Here is a 6,894-nt window from a genome sequence, read left to right on the forward strand (position 1 = left end):
ACCGATTAACTAGAACTCACTCAGCGTAGCTGAGTTTTAGTATGCACGCAGGTAAATAGGTTAAAGGAGATGGCTTGAGGATGGTACATGGTAGGGACTGGAAGACTGGCATTTTGAGAAGAAAGATTATGAAATTTATGTCATGTTTGAGACAAGCTAATTTTTTTAAGACAAGATTTATTGTTTTGTAATATATTCGTTGATGTTTTATGATTTCGTGAAAGGTTTTAATTCACTTTGATATTTAGAACTGTGTTTATGAGTAAATCCAACGTCAAAGTAAGGCTCCCCGGATCGGGGCCTTACAGTTTCTCTCGATGATGTGTACATAATCACTTTAAACTCTGATTATATGAACTTTTTAGAGTGAAATTTTGATAAAAGCATATATCTCTCTTTATCAAAATATATTGTGATTTGTACCACGCTTAACCAAACTATTTAATCTATCATAATAAGCATAACTTCATAGAGTGCAATTGAGGTTTTTATATCAATTTTTAAGTCAATTTCAATCCATTATGGACGTCTTTCCATCTTCACAAATTATGCATGTGCATTCACTTTTCCAGGATTTTTGTTGCATAAACTTACTCATTTAATACTTCAATTTTTTGTATCACATATAAAAAATCCATATTGTACCATTTCTTCCTTTATTAAGATATTGTACTCATCATGTACATTATATTATGTGTATAATTATTGATGCATAATAATTACATCCTTAAGAGGTTTCAATTAACATTTCAAAAATTCAACTACTTTAGAAAAATATTCATGATTTCCATTTATATTCAACATATTCAATAACAATAACGTATTTAAATTTGAATATGTACATAATGGTCATAGTATTGTTAAGAACTTATTTTTCATGATTTAACAATCTAAATCCTTCATAGACTTTCATGTAAAACCTCAATATCAAGTGAATCACAACATTTATTAGAAGTATATCAACTGTCTCTTTATATTACCATACTATTTAGGTATCTAAAAGTCCTTGCTTCCACCATTAGAGAATGCGTCTCCTCATAATCAATCATGAGTCTTTACAAAATCCTTGTGTCACCAATTTTATCTTATATCACTTAATTAGATTTTCACGCGGTTCCCATAAAAGACCCGCTTGTACCTAGCATTTTTACAACTTCAGTTGTATGGACTGTTGGTCCGAAAAATTTACATTTCTTTTAAGAATTTTAATTTTGCCTTACTCGCGTCTTTTAATTTGGGTTCCAATATGTAGAAACATAGATATTACATCAATATAGCAGGTAGGCGGGCAACAAGTTGCGCCGCCACCCCTTTCTGAATTGCAAACCCTAACCTGCTAAAGACATACCCCTGCCCCTTTGGAGTCGACACATTGCTATGCACAACCTGTTGGACCCTGGTTAGAAAACGGATAGCTTCCGGTGCCAAGGAGCCAAATGTATCAAAAGCCAGAGGGACAAAAACATGTTGGTTCTCTTCGCAGGCTTTAGCATGTTTCTCCACCTTCTTCGTTTCAGCCCTTTTCATTGCTTGCCCAGCTACAAACCCATTATCCCTCAAACCAGCTAAGGGAGATACCCCTGTGAGGTCAACACAAGCGTGTTTTCCCCCGGCCCAACCAAAGACGAGCAAATCTGCCGGTCGTAGAGTGGATCTCCCTTCCGTGGGGTCTGTAAGGAAGTTTACGGGGGCTTCCTTTTTAGTTGATATCCCAGCTCGCCTTAAGATGTCCCAAAGAACGTCCCGCACCCAATCATGTCGGTATTTGAACCCAGGCATCTCCTTGCAATGAACCGCATGCTCTCCGAATTTATCCAGGCAGGCCTTACGGCAGATCGGACATGTTTCGTCTTCTGGGTACATTGGGACCATCAAACGGTACTTAAGAATGGCCCTATACTCGACCGCAGACATGCTTTGGCCCAAGCCATCAATCGGGATAACGGTCAGAAAATCTTGGGCATGAGGACCTTGTAAGCATTCAAAAACCGCCTTCTGTCGAGGGGACAATCCAAAAACTTCTCCCAGGCTCTGAGCGATTTTTCCAAAAAGGGCATTCGCCAAAGTTTTTTGAGGCTTTGGTGGGGCGGTGTCCATATTAGAGAAACCGCCAATGTCAAAGTCTGGGAGAGCGCCATTTAGGTGTTCCAGGGCCTGCACGTAGTCTGGGTCCAGGTCGACAACTCCGCTATTCCTTAAGATGTGATTCTGTAGCTTCCAAGACTGAGCCCTCGACGCTACAAAAGCGTAAACCCCAACATCATGAGCCGAAAGAAGGCCTAAACCCCCTAAGCGCATCGGTAAAGATGCAAGTCGCCACTGAAAATCACCAAAGAACGGGCCTCCACATACAACTATGTCTTCGATGGCTTCTCGTAGCCCCTTATCAAAACAGGATACCGCATCATCCATCATATGGGGGTGGCATGTTCGTAACCCAAAAAGCAACTTAGCAACCCCCATGCAAGACCTAAGCAGGAGGAGTTCGCTCTGGGGATCCCTAAGGCAAGGTAAGAGTTTCATAAGATCAACCGCACGAGATGCTCTCCGCCTCGCCAACTCCTTAATAAAGTAGGGATCTCGAGTAACAGCCCCTCCAAGGAGCTTTACCCCTCTCTCTGGTCTACCAATCCCACTAGGGAAGAGCCCATCTTTGACTTTCACCCCATTACACGCTGGCCAAAAAACCTCGGTTTTCTTAATATTAAGTTGCAGCCCCAATGATGGCCCTTCCGAGTTGATAATGTCTAGGGCTTTAGCGACTTCGTTGGCACCACCAATAATAGTCCCATCATCCAAGTACCAAGCATGAAATGGGAGGTTACAGTCATTTTGTACCCGGAGAACAAGAGGGTGTAATGCTAAGGCAAAGAGGAGGGGCCCAAGGGGGTCTCCCTGCTGAACCCCAGTAGTAGCCCCTATACAGTCATCATCAATGTACAACCTAGCCGGCTGGGCATAAAGGAACTGGACCCATAGATAGATAGACGGGCAATGATGATGAACCTCTCGGAGAAGGGCTGTGCGGTCGACCATATTGAAGGCGTTGGAGAAGTCCACGGTAAGCATAGCTAAAGAGCCGTCCGCGTGAAAGGAGTTAAGAAACCGGTTCGCGCTGTGAAGCACCGCCTCTGCCCCATTAGGTGTCCCCACCCCAAACTGAAAGTCCCCTAAATACTGAGTCATTTCCTTCCCAACCATCTTCATAGCCACTTTAGAAACCAACCTACGCCAGATAGCCCCCACAGCAATGGGCCGAATTACATTATCCGGCTTTAATAAAGGGGTAAGGGGGGCCGAAGCAATAAACTCAGCGAGCACCTTGGGGCACAGACCCCCTAGCCATAAGTTGACGACTTCAGTGATGGCTGAGAGCAGACCCATGGAAGTCACTGATCCCTCACCACTAAGAGCGTCCAACAAGTGTTGCACCCGCATCCCGTCTCTCCTGCATGAGGTCCCTTTAGGAAATGATCGGATACATCTAAGCACACAGTCCCCATCCACAGAGAGAGTAGGCAGGACGACAGAGCTAGAAGGCAAGGACGGAGGCGGCACCACTGGGTGTTTATCAATGAGGGCTTTCATGGTTGAATCTCCGAGAGGGGCAACCCCACTTGAGCATAATACCTTGACTGCAGCTGTGAAATGACCATCCCTGACTTTCCTGAGACATTGTTTAATATTAAGGCTGTTTTCAGAACCCTCCTCCCCTCTGACCTCTCTTTTAGAAAAAGTGCTCCCCCCACGTTATCAAAGAGAGAAAGAACCAAGTCAGCAAAACCAGATCCATCTTTCCACACCGCAAGTGCTTGCTGAATGCTACTACATTGCAAAGACTTTCGATTCCCTGACCTGCGTTCCTGCCTAGTGGAAGGTTTCACCACCCTTAAAGTACAACGCGGCAACAATAGTAATTTGACCCAATTCTCAATCGAGCCTGGTGAATCCACTACCTTGCGTAAAGCGCATGCCAAAGTCTGAGCAAACGCCAAACGACAACTTGGGGGGATGCTCTTAACCGTTTGAATGGGAAGGGAGAAAACCCGTTCCAAAAGGGATACATCCCCAACCACTCCTACAGATGGACTTGGGTCCCTATCCACAGACACACGATTAGGTTTCTGGATCCCAACAATGAATTCTCCAGTATCTCCAGAATCCACAGAAAAAGAATAGACACCATCAGCATGCTTGCACCCCCTGCTAAGGGCATGCAACGTCATGCACCTCCCACATAACCATTTATCCCCCTCCCGAAGGGCTTCCCCAACATCTATAAAAAGGTCCAAATCCTTAGAGATAGCGTCTTTTAAAAGGTTCTTCCGAGTATCCGTTTTGAAATGGGTACTTTGCATGTGCTCAATTAGGCGGAAAAACCCCGAGGACCCAGGTCTACCATCCTTACACTCGTGGAAATGCTTAAAGGGGCATGGCCTTAAACCGTAAGTGGAGCTAGGACCAAGCCCTCCTGTATTTACGTTTCGAATTCTTTTTATGGTAGCCATGTACACACGAGAACAGAAACAAACAAATCACAAAAGACACCGGACCCCTAAAGACCCCGACTCGAGATGAGTTAGAGCAAAAAACAGAGACCAAACCCCTCACACTCGAAGGAGGGGAGCAACTACGGGTTGCTCACCCCCATCTAGCACCCCACAACAACCGCTAAGGCATAAGAGGAGGAAGGTATAACTCCAAAACAAAGCAAAATGGGTAGAACTCCAACTCAAAATACCCCCTTAAGCACCCAAAAGGAAAATAGAAAGAACAAGAGTGAAAAATCAAGAAGTTTGGTTGAGGCAAAGGTCGAACAGTTGGTGTGCATGACAGAAAAAAGGTAATTTTATATTTGGGGTGTGAATCAAATAGTGTCAGATTAGAATGGATAAATAAGGAGGATGATTGGAATGGAGCATTGAAGGAAGTAGTTAAACATCGGGGGTTTCATTGGAGTTTGGGAGTTTCATTAGATGTGTAATTTTATATTGAACCTATTGATTCAATATAAAAACTTTTATGTTTTCATTCACAAGCAGATCTTAAATCTTGATCATCATCATCATCATCATCATTTGAAGCAATAATTATATATATAAAATTATAACGACGTCGAATTTATTTCAATTCCATATATCTTTGTAGACATGATACGACATAATTTACTAAGAGCTTTTTGTTTTCAGGTACATGAGGTTTTTCAATATTTATAATATCTAATGTCTTTCAAGAGACTTTTTATTACCATACCTTAACTTAACCATCTTCATTACTTGCTCCAATTTTTGAGGAAATTTTACCTTTTCAACCGATCAGTCACGCTACACAAATGCGTTAGAATCATTAGCAATATGCGCTTATCCTTTTGGAACATATATTAATTGGAGCATCAGTAGTTGGTATAGGTGTCTTAGCTAGACACTCAATTTGGGTAAGTGAATCATCTAGTAATTGATCTGTTAATCTTTATAAATGAATTATCCTTTGAACTTTTGGTTTATATAGTTAAGTTTGAGGATCAATGATAATTCGTTTCAACTAAATTCGTTTTCCAATTACTTTTATTTCTCCCCATAATGTTGGGAATGCTGACTCACTAAAGTGAAAACAAATGAGCCATAAATAAATATATCTCGCTAATGGCTCTAAGAATTTAATCATACATTATATTTAATACCCGACATAAATTCTCAACTTCCTTTCTGGTCTCATCTTTGTGTGTTGTGGTGGATTAATTTCAACATATAAAACACACCAAATATTAGATGAAAAATACTTGGTTTCTGACAATAAGCCGACAGCAATGGGAAGTAAGTGTTATAACCTTTGGCTTGATGTGAATTAGTATTGATTGTAAAATACACGTATCCAAATATAAAAATGAATAGTTGCTTTTATGGTCACTTGTCTCAACAAAAGCAATTTTTATGTGAACATAAACTATAATAAGTTCAACACTTATTTAGAAGATCATTGAAGGTTAATGAATTAAATTCACCATTATTACCAAGTCAAATATGATAATCTGGAATAATGTGCTTGCTATCTCATTAGTTAAGCCGAAATTCTCACAAACTTCAAGTTGTAAATTCGATAAATGTATAGACGATGCATCGATTTTATAACAATAAACGATATATATATATATACACACTTCCAAAATTTTTAGGGGATCACACCCTACTTTAGTTGGTAAATAATTAGCCTTTTCTGAAAACAAACATTGCATGCTTAATTATCACGGAGTATCTTCTCGTTCTTCATTATATTTCACATCATTGAGTCGGTGTTGTCAAACCAACAATGCCATTAGATAATCATGACCCATAAACTTTTGGTTTATGATTGTACATGTGTTATGCTTATTTAACACAAGATAGAAAACATGAGAGAACATTATACTATTGTTTTCAACAATCATGTTCTATCAATTCACATCTCCATATTTTGTTCACATATATGATCAATCTCTTTGTCAATGGTGGTCAATCTCATTATTAACACGAATATCATTAAAATTATAATGATCAATCTCATGATTAACATGACCATCATTAAAATTTTCTCAATGATCACAACGATCAATTCATAGTCACATTCACTTCAGGGAATGAAGTATAACCAAACAATTCAATGCTTTTTTTTATTAACTCCTTATACATATGGATATAAAGTCACTTCAAAACCTTTCAAGCACTTTCATTGATATTTCTATTTGAGCATAATTGAAATGTGACAAATACAAATTGAGAATTAGTTACATGACTGAGTCATAAGTTTTATCGGTCTAACATCTCACGACCATTTATAACTTTATAATGAGATTATAAACTTCGGTGTTATATCCAAGTATATTTATACTTTCTCATGAGAGTGTTAATATACTATTAA

The sequence above is a fragment of the Bidens hawaiensis genome, unplaced genomic scaffold (genome assembly GCF_021521415.1).
Source record: "Bidens hawaiensis isolate Kalapana, Puna unplaced genomic scaffold, B.hawaiensis_p1.1 tig00419456_1, whole genome shotgun sequence".
Classification (NCBI taxonomy): Eukaryota; Viridiplantae; Streptophyta; class Magnoliopsida; order Asterales; family Asteraceae; genus Bidens; species Bidens hawaiensis.